Below are 15,902 nucleotides of genomic sequence, written 5' to 3' on the forward strand. Positions count from 1 at the left end.
TTTTACACAGGGAGAAAGTGGGACAGAGAACCATGCCAGTGGCCTGCGTTGCCCTTTCCCAGAGAGATATATAGGGATGGAGGGATTCCACAGAGCGCCCACATGCATCTGTATTGTTTTTCTGCACCTCTCCTTGGGATCCCTACCACTGTGGTTTCAGAGAAATAAAGTTTCACCTAGGTATCTCAGCAGCATGAAGAAATGATGGTGGGAGCAGAGAGGCAGAGCACAGAGGGTCTGCAGAAGGGCCATGGGAGGGGTCAAAATAGTACATTGAATGAAGGTCTGATAATAGATGGAGCAGACATAAAATGTTAGATTTCCCATGGCCAGCTTGTGTAGCAGCAACAGGACCATTAAGGTAGCACAAATGCAGGTGAAGAACTTGCTGCCTGGGTTACTGGCCATCAGAGTTGTTTCTTCTTGCCTACCAGTGCACCGACCACAGCTCTGGTGCACCCCGCAGCAGAGCTGGTCTAAAGCTCAGACCTGTGCCCCTCAGCTGGTTTGCCCTCAGCTGGTGAAAGGAAATGTGCTCCCAAATCATCCCATTCCCTGCACTTTTCTATGACTTGGTACAACACATTCTAAATTATCCAGACATTGCACTTTACTGAGGTCATGGGAAATTTTCCTAAATCTTAACAAGTCTCCATGGTGGGAGGTTTTCTGTGCTCAACTTTTTGTAATTTTTTAGAGGTGATTTCCAAATTTTGTTCCACTGCCCATTCTGTTCCACTCTCCTTACCTACATCCCTCCCCACACATACCTACCCACAAACTGTTTCCTCACCCTGTTTAACATAGCTGTAGGAGTGGTTGTGTGACCCTTCCTCTTCATCATCTATCTGTAACATACCCATACATGAATGTTTGGTACATGTTTTATGGACCTGCACCAAACAAGCCACTGCAACCAAGCATAAGTGGAATGAACAAACCACACCACTGTCCTGAAGTGGTGCATCTCTGTTTCAAATCCTTGAGGCCACAAAACCAGGGTAAGGCTTCAAAGTAATCCGTATCTCATATGCTAGTAGGACACTCTGCTGCATGTTTTGTGGGATTTTTCCTGCTGTTGTGAGACTGTGCCTGGAAAGTCATGCTGTTCTTCTCCAAGGTCTTTTCTGGCAATGGACAGCCTTGGTCCAGCTCACTTCTGCAGCACCAAGCAGTGATTAAGAAGATGTTGCACCTTCAAAGTAGGCAACAGCAGAAGCCAGACTTCAACACATTAAAAATTATTTTCTGCAAGGCTGTGCAGAGCTCACTTCAGAGCTTAGTGACAGAAAATCTCCCAGGGAGATCTTACCTGCAAGAGCACTGACTTAACAAGCTGGGGGATGAAATGCTGTGGTTATCATAAGGAAGTTTCACAATGCTATGCAGAAGGCACTGTCTGGATTGAAAGGTTGGCCGCTAGGAAGGGACCATTGTGGAAATCTTTAATCCAAACATTTTGGGAGACCGTCCCCAACTTTCCTCTCTGCTTCACCAGCTTATGCACTGTATTAGTGAGACACGTGACCAGAAATGTTTCCTACAAGCTGCAGATAATATTTTCAGAATGATGGTGGAACATGCGCGTGGGAAGCTGACAGGTAGAGGAGGGTGCTGGACATGAGAAGCTGGAGGTTGATGAGTGGTATCAGCCCCCTGATACTGCATGCCTTATTTTGCACAGCCTTTGTGAGGCCAAGAAAGGGAACCTGGTGCAGCCCTGCTACGATTGGTTTGCTGAATTGGAGAACATTTTACACAGCCAAGAAGGAGACCTTGATTATGTGTTACAGTTATGCAAAATCAGAGAGATGGGGCTGTGTTGTGTTCTTCATTTCCATTTTCCATTGCTTGTGAAGACAGCATGTGCTTTTACATAAGGTTTCATCCAAGATTACTGCACCTCTCTAATGCATGTGAGTGTGCAGCATAGTGGTGCACAGATTTTATCATGATTCATATGTCCATTTTATTGTATTTTTTGTGGGGATTTTTACTATACTGCGTGGCTGGATTTTATTACCTTCAGTGTATGTATTTTATGGCAGTGATGCCAAGCATTTCAATGAATTGTGCAAAACTGAGACCCATGAATGCAAAGATATCTTCAATGATTTTTTCATAAATAAAAATAAATACAGTAAATTGAACATTGTGGACAATCATCATCTTTTACTGAGTGCGCATACTACTATCCAAAATTAACGGTTATTAAAAAAAAAAAAAGCTCCAATTAGACAAACAGTTGTGTGTAAGTAGTCTTTGTTAGGTACAGCTGCAGCATGCCTATTTATCCATCCATTATCAATATATTTGACACAATGGCCATTTTCTCAGGTTTTTCTCCTCTTTTTATCAATTGATATTATGTGGAGGGCAATAAAAAATGCTGAGAAAGTGAGAAAGATTATTTTCCAAATTATTTTCCCCAAGCAGTATAATGATGCTTTCACCCTTGTTATGGAGTTTCTTTCCCATAAGTCCATTGTATGAGCTTGGGGTAGGTAGCTTTAACTGCTCTGGGCTTTTGCAATGCTGCCCTCCACAGCAGCATATTTCCAATATTTTCCTCCCTGTGCAGCTGCTAGCCCTCATGGTTGCATACAGCGAGCCTGCATAGGGGCATAGGCCTGGCTGAACGTCAGTCACAGATTTCTGGTGGGATGAGGAAGGGGTAAGATGTTTCCACAGACTGTTTTTATGGGATCTCCATGCTTGCAGCACTCGATGGCAGCTACAGTGATGGGCTGATGGAGCAGTCTGGTGATGGGATAAGTGCCTTTGAACTCTGGTTGCTGCTGCTCACCAAAACATGTCTTACTGAAAGCAGGTAGGAACTTAGAAATTATCCTCACAAAATTTTTCTCTTGAGGTGATCTCTGAGCCAAAGTAGAGCGCCATCTATTTCTGTGGAAAGCTGACCAGTTTAGAGAAGAAAAATGGCACTGAAATTTGGAAACTCCCTAGGTCATAGAATCATTCAGGTTGGAAAATACCTCTAAGATCATCTAGTCCAACCTTTATCCTAGTACTGACAAGTCCACCACTAAACCATGCTACTAAGTTCTACACCTACACATTTCTTGAAGACCTCCAGGGATGGTGACTCAACCATTTCCCTGGGCAGCCTATTCCAATGCCGCACAACCCTTTTCAGTGAAGAAATTTCTCCTAATATCCAACCTAAACATCCTCTGGCACAACTTGAGACCATTTCCTCTCATCTTATCACTTGGTGTTTGCTAGTGATCCCCACCCAGCTACAACCTCCTTTAAGGTAATTGTAAAGTACAATAAAATATCCCCGAGCCTTCTTTTCTCCAGGCTAAACAATCCCAGCTCCCTCAGCCAGTCCTCCTAAGACTTGTTCTGTAGAACCTTCACCAGCTTTGTTGCCCTTCTTCAAACACACTCCAGCACCTCAGCATGGCATGGGATTGTTGTGCCCCAAGTGAAGGACCCAGTACTTATCCTTGATGAACTTCATACATCTGGCCTTGGCCAATCGGCCCAGACTACCCAGATCCCTCTGCAGAGCCCTCCTACCTTCAGTGGTGACTGGCCCCCAGCTGGATTTAACTCCATCCACCACAACTATTTGGGCCCAGCCACCCAGCCAGTTTTTAACCCAATGAGGTGTACACCCATCCAGGCCTTGAGCAGCCAGCTTCTTCAGGAGAATGCTGTGGGAAGCAGTGTCAAAAACCTCACTGAAGTCTAGGTAGGCCGTATCCACAGTTTTTCCCACATCCACTAAGCACATCACCTTGTTGTAGAAGGAGATCAGGATCATACAGCACAACCTGCCTTTGATAAACCCATGCTGACTGGGCCTGATCACCTTGTTGTCCTGTAAGTGCTGCGTGATGGCACTTGAGACAATCTGCTCCATCAGCCTCCCTGGCACCAAAGTCAGACTGACAGGCATGTATTTTCCCAGATCCTCCTTCCAGACCTTCTTGTAGACTGGCGTCACATTTGCAAGCTGCCAGTCAACAGGGACCTCCCCTGATAGCCAGGATTTCTGACAAATGATGGAAAGCAGCTTGGCGAGCACTTCTGCCAGCTCCCTCAGTACCTTCAGGTGGATTCCATCTGGACGCATAGACTTACTTATATCTATCTAAGTGAGGTAGCAGGTCACCAACCGTTTCCTCATGGATAATGAGGGTTTCGTTCTACTCCCTGCCCCAATGTACCAGCTCAGGGGGCCAACTACCCAGAGAATAACTGGTCCTGCTGCTGAAGACTGAGGCAAAAAAGTCATTAAGTACCTCAACTTTTTCCTCATCTTTTGTCACTATGTTTCCCCCCACATCTAATAAAGAATGTAAATTCTCCTTAGTCCTACTTTTCTTGTTTATGTATTTATAAACACATTTTTATTGTCTTTAACAGCAATAGCCAGATTGAGCTCGAGTGAATGGTATTTTGACCAAAATGAAAAGAATGAATGATATTTTGACCAAAGTATCAGCAGGGGTCTTAAAAGGCAAAAAAAAAAAAAAAAAAAGGCAGTTGACCAATATAGCAGCCACATCATGCTACCCAAATTACTTTATTGTCAGCCCCTCTGTACAGCTGTATGGTAATGCACCATATAACTCTCAGTAGGTGTGATCCCCTCTACGACCTCTGTCTCTGTTTCCAGATAGTTTGATGTGGGACTTCCACCTCCATCTGGCTTATCTAACTGAAGAAAATTTGTATTTCACTTCTCACCTCCCTGTAATAGGTACTTGCATATGGGACTTCAGGAGGATCTACACATATTGCTTTCTCTAGAGACAAAGACCAGGACCTGAGCAAAGGACCTTACTGAAGCAAAATGTGAGACAGCTCTATGAACATTTGAAAGTCATGAATAAGTAAATCCTGGCAGCTGGAAACACAAAGAGAACAGTTGATTGCGCACCAATATGCAAGAGAGAGGTGGCATCAGGCCTAGCTAACCCTGGAACAGTAGAGGACATACAGGTAAACTAACTGACTGAGGAAGCTGGCAAAGCAATGCAGGACAATAGCAAATATACCAGGTAGGTAACTGACCATTGCTTTGACACAGGTCAAAGCAGCTACCTTCGATGCAGCTTTAATGCAGCTACCTATTTTCTGTTGCAAATGAACTCATTCTACTGATCAATAAATGCCTTTCTAAAGTGAGTTTAATGACACTTATGAAAGTGCCCCATTAAAAATGAAGTAGGAAACAAGGCACCCTAGCATGAAATAACATGAATGGGGTCAAAATACATTTCAGTTTTATAAAGTCCTGAATGTTTCTCAAGCAAGGGGCTTTCCCCATTAGGAACAAAACCTCTCTCTCCACAGGCTGTATTTCAGCACTCCTTCAGCTTTCCAGTGTCTGAACACTCCGTAGATCTTCACGGAGCTCAGAGAAACTCTTCAGGAGACGGTATTTTTCCTAGCATTTGCTGGAGGCTGGGTCCCTTCTGGCTATTACTGGGATGCACAAACTGATGGACAGGAAAATATCTTTCTGTGGAAGACTTGGCTTTGTTGTGGAGAGGGAGAGCACATGAGACAGAAGAAAACTATGTAGCAGGATGGTGGACAGAGAAAGTGCATCCCTGCACAAGGCTATGACTTCTCCTGGGCTTTCCACAACAAGTGTCCCCATCCTCCAGCCATGCCTCTGCATCCATCTCTGCTTGCCTTACAATGGGCAGAAGCACAGCTCAAGGGAGAGAGGAAACTACTCAGTGTTAACTCACCCAGGCACACAAACAGCTTGAAGGATCAAGAAGGAGCACAGACTGTGCCTCTGCCCTCTTTGGGTCAGCCTGCTGCAGAACAATGCCCACCCTGAGCAAGAGGGACTCATTGGTCACTTTCCTCAGGGCTGCACAGCGCCACCTCCCTTGGCTACTGAGCCCCAGCACAGTCTACCCATAAACTACAGAACAGCCCGCATCTTCCACGATGTCATCTCCAACACGGTGCTCCTTCTGGAAGGCACACTTGTTTCAGAACCAGGGCTCTGAGTTCTCTTTCAATCACAGCCTATGCACATCCACTCAGGCACTGAAGAGACAAGAATTAGGCCTCCTTTCCCTTGCACTTTGGAACCTCTGGGGACTCGCCTGTCCAAAGTATTTTTATTTCTGCTCCACCCTGTTATTTTTCTATTTTTTTTTTCCTCGTTGAACCCATCCAGCCTTCTCCTTATTCTGAGCTTTTGTTTTCTCTCTTCGCACTCCTACACTTGAGGCCAGACCTGCTGAGATACTGACTTTTGCTTTGACAATATGGTTTGCTTTTTATTTAAGAGTCTGTGTTATGGGTCAATGCTAGTACACCCAGGATGATAAAGGCTCTGTTCTGAGCTTATGGCATAGAGCTGCAATGTCCAATTGAGGTTGCTCAAAAGGCCATCAACTTTGTGGTTTTATCTTGTTTTCACTAGTTAAAGAGATTTTTTTTCCTGTTTTGTGTAAAGTTAGCAAAGCTACAAGTTTGACAGCTTGGCTTTTCATGTAAAATGTTTTTTCTGCAGCTCCAGTAAGACTTTGCAATGCATTAGCTAATGCAATACAACTTCTTCCAAGAAGTTTGCTGGGGTCAGGTGATTAACCTGTACATTTTATAGAACATTTAAAGACACTGGTCTGAGGCCTCATAAAATCATAAAACTACCACTCAACTGTGAACCACGGGATGAAGCACAATGCTGAAATATTGCTGCATTAGAAATGGGAGGAAACAGAGTGAAATCTCCCATTCTGATCTGCACAGCTGATAAAAGCTCCACAGAGCAGCTTCCTATCATATTTTCCACAGGCAGAGCTCACGTTGGGCTGTGTTCAGCATCTCTGCAGAAGGCAGAAGTTGTCCTGCTGAGTCTTGCTCCACTTACGCTGTCCAGTTGGAAGAAATCATACCCACACTCAGTAGCAAGATACAAGTCCTTCCAGCCTCTGCACCCGCAAGGGCTTGAGCTGGCAAGGCACTCGCAGGGTCTTCTGCCAGCCATGGAGACTGCGTGACCTCTCCTGCCTCCTGCAACCGAGGAGGAGCAACCGGTAGCAAGAGCACTCCCACAGAATAGCCACGGATCCTGAGCTAACCAAGCTTTTAACCCCCCTTATACTCTCACCAGCAATGTCCCACTGAACTTCAGGCTTGTAAACTGCCCTCTTCCCCAGGGCCAGGACCTGTATGGGTCCTCTCCCATCTGATCAGGAGGTCTGTTTTCACCATGACTCACTGGGACTCTCCTGGCAAATCTGGGGTTACTTCCAGCCCCTTCACAAATATCGGTTGGCTTGTTGCAGTAAAGCATGGCTCTGCTGACCTAAAAAGGAAAACAAAGAAGATTGAAGAGAGACTGTATCACTTGACAAAAAGCAGTTTCCAGCCAAGTTCATTTTCCCAGGTAGTATCTGCCTTCCTTGGGGAGCCCCAGCCAGGACAGCAGGCAGGTTTCTTAGCTCTTCATTGCGGGCTGAGTCCCTGTATCACAGCTTTTTCTAGGGGATGCAGGCAAGCTCTGCAGGGGCTCCAAGCTGATGGGAAGCCAGGCAGCCAAACTCACTCAATAACACTGTTTTTTTAATCTCTGACCCATCTCAGCATCATGGCCCTTGAAAAGGCTCTGGGCTTCCAAGCATCGCCTGTGCCACACAGCTTACCAAATGCCTGGCTGCAGCTGCTGCTGGAGAGCTGTGGTGGCAAATGAGGTAACGAGTTGGAGGCTGGAAAGTGCCAATGGCGTGCAAAGGGCTCCACGACACCTATTCCCATTAGAAGCGCTTTGGGATGCCACTGTGGCCAGGGGACAGCTGCCAGAAGTAGGACTGTGAGGCTCATTGCTGTGCAGTCCAGACATATGGTTGCTATCAGGAGTAGGGCAGTGTAAATAATTGTTTCACTCCCTAAACCAGAAGGGGAAAAAAAAAAAAAGAAAAAAAAAAAAAAGGAAGAAAAATAAATTGATTCAAAACTGACTGAAACAATTTTTTATTTTTATTTTTATTTTTTTTGCTAGCCAAATGAAAAGTGAAGAAAATAGTAGTATCAGGCTGCAAGAAACATTTTAGTGCCTTTTGGGTAAGATCCAGCAACACAGATATTTTCCACCTGTAAATAATTCAGGAGAAGAAAAATGCCGTTGCAACTCACTTTTTCCAGCAAGATCATCAAGTCAATTAGGAGAATCTGGATAGTGTTGTAGCCCAAGAGTAAGGAAGAGTAAAACGTCGAGTCAGAAGAGTAATGCGCATTAATGTTCTGGCATTTTCATGTGTGTTGTGCATCCAAACAGCTTTCCACCATCCCCTTAGCATGGCCAACAGTGACTGTGCTGGGCACAAGTGCAGAAGTCCACCTACCATGAGCAGCTTCCAGGACTGAGTCCGAAATCATCATTTTAAATTCCTTGGCCCTTTTTTCCCCCCAGTATTGGATGTTTAACCCTTTTGGTATTTCCAGAAGTCAGTTGGAATGGTTATGTTCTCCCTATGTAACAGTCTTCTTCTCCCTTCCCTGTCCAGGCCCTCCAGAGCCACTAAATTTCCCTTCAGAGGGGTCTATACATCCACAAAAAGGGAGTGAGCACTAATGGGATGGATGTTGTTGGCAACACAACCTGGGCCATTGTGGCTCTAAGTCAAACCGCCCAAGAACTCACCATGAAACCTGTTCTTCTGATCAGCTGAGCCACCATAAATACATGCCCTGATACTGCTTTTCATCATCTTCTGGTAAAACTGGAGTTAGTGCAACCAGTTCATCCTGGATTCAGAGAAGGAAAATGTCTGTGGAGTGGAAATATACTTTATAAACCTTTAGTTTTGCTTCTGTAGTATTCTGCTGCAGCTATTACTATGCTATTCCAGGGTATCAGAATGACTTCAATAAATTTCTGTCACCATGTTTCTCTTCCCACCTCCTGAAAACACACATTTTCTGAAAAAAATCAAGATGAAGGAAAAAGACCAAGGGGTGTTTCTATCAAAAAGAAAATATAAATGGATTGGAAGTGCTGAAAGTTGTATTTGCAAAATGGGTATATACCGTAAGCAAAAATTTGTTATTTAAGTGTGGTTACAAATATACCTTGTATGAGAAATGAGCTACACCAAGTATGAAAAGACTTGCATTTGATTTTTGCCAGTTGACTTATTTTCTTAAATAAGAGAGCAAAGAACACAATGTTGAAAAAGAAAGCCTTGATATTATTGACTTGTAAATAAAAAGGATGGCTATAACAGCAGAGTTGAGAATCTCATGTAAATAGATACCCTTTGTAATAGTGCAGACACGGAAAAAGTCTAAATTTCTAGATAGCTGAAAAATGAGGACAGGGTCCCTAGATATGTCTATTAAGATGCATTGAATATGGCATGATACAAAGGGCTAACAGAAGTTGAACACATTACGTGTAGATCTAGAGTATATTAGACATATTTCCCTAATATTGCATGCTTTGAAATAGTTACTTCATCTAAAGTAGTCAGTGGTTGTAGAAAGCACTTCAAAGGAATGAAGTTCAATTGTAAAAAGCCCATTTTAAACATTATTCTAAGAAATATTCCATTGCTCCTTCTGAGGAAAAAAAAAAAAATCACAGCTTTATGTTCAGGTTGGATTTTTTGTATGTTTGTTTGTTTGCTTCAAATCAGACCTCAGGGGGGAAATTGTTTTCACTCTTAAAAGATTCCAGGGTTTTTCTGGCCTCACCCGCCTCTAAACCAAGGCAGAGAAAAATCATTATTCCTACTTAGCTGATCAGGAAATTGGAGAATGGAAAGATCCTGTGTGTAACTCACATCCCACTGAAACTGGTGGAAATCCCTGATTTCCATGGATGACTGAAGTCACTGGCCAGCCTCACAGAGGGAGAAGGAAAAAGAGCCAAACACAAAGTGCTGTTTCTCCATTTGTTTTTGCAGCCATAAAACCCACTCCTTTTTCTCCATTCTGGTGCTATTCCTTTAAATGGTACATAACTGAAGTTTCCTTTGTATTTTCTTTGTCCCCCCCCCCCCCCCTTTTTTTTAATGCCTGGTCTTTAACCATCAGGAGCTTTTCTCCTTTGGGTCCAGTCCTGTACCACTGGATTTGATGACTGTTTTGTCACTAGGGAGAGAAAGCTTCAAGGGAGCCAGGCAGAGATCAAAACCAAATAGATACAAAAGGTCAACAAAGGAAAGCTAGCAAGAATGGAAGGGCAAGGGTTAAAACAAATAAAACTGATGTGAGTTGTATTATATGGTGAGTGAATCATATGGATTATGGACTGAGGACTACATAATTAAACATGTAAGGTATCAAGGTAAAGTACCAGAATACATAAAGAGGATAATTTCTTTAGTCAGCAAATGGGCAATAACAGGAAAGAATTTTTGTCTTGGGATAGTGAGCAGTTGTATAAACATATGATGCAAAGGCTTTTTCAAATAGACATAACATTGCCATATGTTCCGTCAAAAAACTGCAGAGGGACCTGGGAAAATCAGAATGATTTAAGAGGGACTATACACATCTCTGCCACCACTTGGTTAGCTGAACGCAGGCAGCCAAAGGTAAGGAGTGCCGTTAAACAAGGACATGTTAAGAGACCAGAGTGTGCCCCAGAGATCCTTGCACTGAGATAATGAAAGCTCTCAAATGTCACCACGGAACTGCGGCTCTCCTTAAAACACGGCAGAGAGACTGTGCTTTCTCTAGGTGCTGGGAGCTGACATTGCATATGGGATAGCTCTTCCCGATGGACACGAGAAGCCCATTAAAGTGGCTGGCTGTGATTGGAATTATAGTCATTGCAGCAGCTGAGACACACTGAGGCGCAAACTGATTTGCAGAAAGGAAGGATGATGGGCTGAAGGTCCGGGGAACAAATTCACTGCATTTGCTGGATTTTGAAGTATAAACAAAAACAAAGGAGAGAGCCTGAAGCATAAAAATACACATTTCCTTCAGAAGGTTGAATTTCGGTGCAAGAGAAGGGAGCTGCATGTGGCCCTCTACTCTCAGGGGACAACACTGCCATACAGCCCTTGACTAGACTTGCCAAAATCCCACTTAAAATGATGAAGAATTTGCCTCTGCTGCCCCTCTAGGATGAGCAGAAACAGCAGAACCAAATGTCATCGTTTTCCGAAGGAGGTCACACAGCTACAGAGTGACATGGCAATGGCTGTGTCTGAATCGAGGCCTGGCTGTGGGTTTTACCTCTCAGTCAGAAAGCCTCCTCTTTACCCACAAATAGCATACTCCATTATCCAAGATCTGTGTCCTCTGATTAATTCTTCTCTAATAGGTATGTGTATGCAACGTCTCAAATCCTTGCGACTAATTTTATCTTTCAGAGGGACTATTAACATTGAAAAGAGAAAATTCAGGATTTTCTTCTTTTCTTGACCATATATTATACCTGTAAAGACCAGTCTAGCTAACAGGTGGCACTGACAGAACATGCTCCAAACACAGCTGTGAGAGAAACCGTCTGTAGCACTGAACAAAAGTTACCCATTTGGGGAACGACTTTTTTTTTCCTATAGTGAAACATTAATTGATTCTTTTATATTCAGGAGCTATTTTCACTTATCCCAGACACTTAACAGAAAAATAAAAAAGAAATAATGAAGAGTTTTGGTGTAAAAACACATTTCACCATAAAACAGGTTGATTAACTTGCAGACTTTAAAAAATTAATGTCCAATGGAAGGAACTGCTGACTGTTTAAATTAGAACTGCTTATTACAGCACTACAACAGAAACTAAATTAATTTTAAGCTTCGGAATGAAATTTTTATTTTTAATTTTTGTGGGTTGTAGAGGTAAAGGGAATGGATGCTTGGGAAATTAAAAGTCTTCTATTTATCATAGGCCAGATACAGTACAGCCAGCCATAATACAGGTTTTTCTCAGTACCCTGAAAGCTCTTGGAAGTTAACATAGAATCACTGAGAGAAATTCAATTACAATTCCAAACTTTCAGGAATTTTAGTTCAGCTGAAACCACCTATATGATAGAAAAACCTCTCAAACAAAAAATCATCTCAGATGCAAACATTTTTAACCAAGATTACAGAAAAATATACAAGTCAGTCTGAAGTTGCAGACCAGATTTATGTATGTTCTTTGAAGAGTAGCTTTGGTTTTCAAATAGAAAGCTTGTCAAATCATTAACATGTCACCTCTAACATCTGTATGTGGATACGGAAAAAAAAATTAAAAAAAATTAACTTCAGAGACTATTTGCAAACAACAAAGACAAAGAAAGTTTATTCTGGCATAAACCCATGAAAATATCAGATTTCTTCCTTTGTAAATTCTGGGCAGATTTTAGGTGAGCAGAACCATTTAACTGAGGCTATCCATTAAGCAAGGAGTAACTGAAGGTTGCATGAAGCTATGACAGATAATTTGTCTACAGGGCCAGGTTCCTTCTCCTGTCTTCACTTAGAGAATCCCATGGCCACCACCTGGGGGGATGTCACAGAAGGAATGGAGAGGAAGAGAGGGAGTACTGGTCTTAAGATTAACTCAGTGGGTGAACAAAAACCATCATCAACAACAAAAGCAAAGCCAAACATAACAAAGTGGGTGAACAAAAGAGTGGATTAACAAAAAAACCAGGACCTGACAAGAAGACGCATCACCAGAACAACTGCAAAATCCTAAATTATTTCTGTTCCATTTGATCTTTCTTACCTTCTCCTTGGGTTGAGCTAGAGATTTTGTAGCTTTTAGTCCTTTTTCTTTTGTTACAGAGATGTTGTAATGTTTATATGAGGATGCATTGTTGCAAGGCCGCGTGGACTAGATGTCATGTGGACTCTGCAGGGCTACAGCCTCAGTGACCAAGGAGCCCTTTTGACTCCTGTGCATAACGATCACTCACCTCCACTGACTCTCCAAGCAAAACAGAGCTATTACATGCTGGGTACTGAGCCTTTGCTGTGCCTCTCCCTCTGAATACTCACTGGATTTTTTTCCTTATTTACTATTTTAAGAGGTGCCAAGAGAGGCAAGCATTGCTTTTTGTTCCCAGACAGATTTGGGAAGGAGGGTACCTGTTACACCTGCTCCAAGTCCTGTGCATGAACTACTTTTACAAGGAAGGAGATGGGGTTAGATTGCTTCTTATACTCATTTATGCGTGGTCGTCTACTGGAAGCACCAATAGTAGTGCTGAGTGGCAGCTACTACATGTCATTTAAACACGGGCATGGGGATTAGAACAAGGTCAGGTACTTCCTTCCACAGCCATCACCTAATATTAACAACTTTCGGTCACTGTCTAATCAGGGCCGGATGCCAACCTGTGACTGACAGATTTTTAATTGCTAGTCTCCTAAGTCATACCGTTCTTCTCTCTCACTGGGAGGTGTTACCCTCAGCTCCTACTATGATGATTAAGGGCAAATTCTACTCTGTTAAAATAAGTCTCTTGATGTAGATATCTGAAGTGTTACTTTGTCTCTGATTTTTTTGATTTTTTTTTGAGAGAATGAGGGAGATAAGATTTTTGAAAGAACATATTTTCAAAAGAAATCAGAAAAGAAATATATCTGTGTGCATATATCTTTATTTGAATTCATAGTGTTCTTTCCTACCTTACTGCAAAAATAAAGAACATAAGAATGCAGGAACAGTCTATCATGCCTCACCTCTTTTGCTTTCCACTTTCTATTTGCTCCTTTATTTTCCATACTTTAAAATCTCATTTAGCATTCTCTTGAGAAGGAGAGCACAAGATTACAATCTAACGATTGTAATGAGAATGGGTTACGTTTGTGCCATTTCCCATTTTCATTACAATCTTTGTGGCAAGAGTAATGTAACAGAATTTTTAATGTCTTATATATTGCATGAACATTTTTTTCCAGTGAGCTCCTGCTACATTTCAACGGATGATGCTGTTGCAGAGCATTGCAACTTTGATCTTTTTATAGCTTGTATTATGATCACATTGGCCATTTCACCCACTTCCCCAAAGTGGAAAATATTTTGATATACAGCTGGCTGCTACAAAATCCAGCCATCTACAGATACCATACATACCTAGAAAATGGTTCTCCTCCAAATCCCAACTGTGGCTGAATACAAGACACTGACATCATCAAAACTGTGTGTATCTCTGAATGGTACTATGGGAATTGTAGTTTCCAGAATCTGAGCAGAAAAATTGAGCATTTTGTTTGTCAAAAAGTAAGGACAGCTCTCGGACAAAAAGATTGCTTTTTGTGTCTGGCATGGCACTGACTGAAAGAGGAAGGAAAGATCTCCCAAAGCATATAAACCTTGCTGTAAATCTTCCCCATACTGACCAAAATCTGAGGAAAAGAAGGGTGGTGGGTGAGGACAAAAACTCAACAGACAAGGGATCAAGACCGGTTTAGTGAGAGAACTAAAGGCTAAGCTACGCTATAGAGGCAGCAGGCACAAACTAGCAGTTTGTCTGGATTTATTAACATGAGAAATGGTTAACAAAAGAAATTCTTAATACAGGAGCCCAACAGGGAAAAAGAGAAGAGTACTGAGATAGCTAGCTCAAGGGCAACATCCCTGAGGGGATCTGCACAGCCTTTGTGTGACCAGCAAGGCTTCAAAGGGAAAGGCAGCTACTGCTAAGGGGGAGGTTCTACCTCTAATGCTTTGCCTACTGCAATGAGGTGAGTGGAAACACTTCCCTTTTAGAACATGCAGCCTGGTGGGGAAAAAAAAAAAAAAAAGAGAGAGAGAGAGAAAATGTCAGTGAAAGGAATGGACAGAAATTTGAGCATAAAATTAAGTCCAGGTTGGTATACTGATGTACACAATGTGTAGATTAATACAGACTAACACTACTGAACTTCAAAAAAAAAAAAACCACATTTCAAGGGGCACACCTCCTTGAAAAATCAGAAGAGAAGACAATGTCAGCATATCTCAGTGAGACAGCTTACACCTGACAGTTTCATGTTCTTGGTTAAGAAGCTTTATTTCCTTGATGCATAGGGTAGAATCCAGCATCCTTCAAAGCAATGCCTATGGAGATATCCAGGGCTCAGCAAGGCAGCGGGTGAGGGAGAATGACATCCTCATTATGATAACATTCAGCAGACAACCTGCAGATTTTGAAAACTCTGGACAAAGCCATTCATGAAAAGACACACAAGGCTAGATTTCATACTTTGCCAACTGGAATCCAGATTTAACCCACTTGTCTGTGCAACTTGTCCTGCACTTGACATAAGCCAGGCACATCTACACCGAGGCTCAGTTTTTTTTTTCCCTTGGAGTCTAAATTTAATGCTGCAGACCCTGAGGATAAAACCAGTTGAGCCCTTTGGAGGGAAAACGTTCATCCTCTTTATCAGAGTGGCTTTCCCGGTGGCTTTCACTTCAGCGAGAAGAGTGTCTGGGATAATTGCTCTTTCCACAGAGGATCAATACTGTGTAATTAATCAAGATGAAATCATTCTTTGTACTTCTCCAGGTTTCATTCTTGAGACATATTCTCAGATTCACGGGCTCCTGGAGATAGCAACACTCTCCTACTGCACTACGCCAAAACACCCTGGAGGCAAAAACATCACAATCCAGCTGTCCAGAGCCTAACCTGACATATCTTAATAGAAGAAAAGAGACAAGAAGGCCCAGATGCCTCTTTATTAGGACCATCCTCTCTGCAGAGACAACAAGGCCTCAAAATCTACCACCGTCAGCGTAACATTGGCATCAAGGGACCTTTTACCCTCCAAGGACACAAGCCACCAAACTTGCAGTGATTACAAAACAGAAGTGTGTACTGTGGAAAAACACGTAGTAGAACCCCAGGTCATGGTGAGAATAATTCAGCTAACATTTCTGCAGTTTGTAGAGTTTGCTTAGCTGTGACCAATCACATGCATCTCACATTCCTCTTTAATTTCTTTTACATGGCAAGC

The 15,902-nt window shown here is 42.6% G+C and overlaps 1 long non-coding RNA gene across 3 annotated transcripts; it reads right to left on the reverse strand.

Annotated features, from left to right (window-relative positions):
• Positions 1-1,230: 1,230 nt before the first annotated feature.
• Positions 1,231-15,696, reverse strand: LOC308191309. 3 transcript variants are annotated; one of them, XR_013947884.1, is made up of 4 exons: positions 12,682-15,696; positions 8,651-8,754; positions 7,653-7,895; positions 1,231-7,315 (listed from the first exon to the last, which is right to left on the reverse strand). It is a non-coding gene; the product is annotated as an uncharacterized lncRNA (long non-coding RNA). The 3 variants fall into 3 exon arrangements; XR_013947883.1 differs by lacking the exon at positions 7,653-7,895; XR_013947885.1 differs by lacking the exon at positions 7,653-7,895 and having other exon boundaries at positions 8,651-8,777.
• Positions 15,697-15,902: the final 206 nt, after the last annotated feature.

Source organism: Anser brachyrhynchus, assembly GCF_964034855.1.
Source record: "Anser brachyrhynchus genome assembly, chromosome: 2".
In the NCBI taxonomy this organism is placed as follows: domain Eukaryota; kingdom Metazoa; phylum Chordata; class Aves; order Anseriformes; family Anatidae; genus Anser; species Anser brachyrhynchus.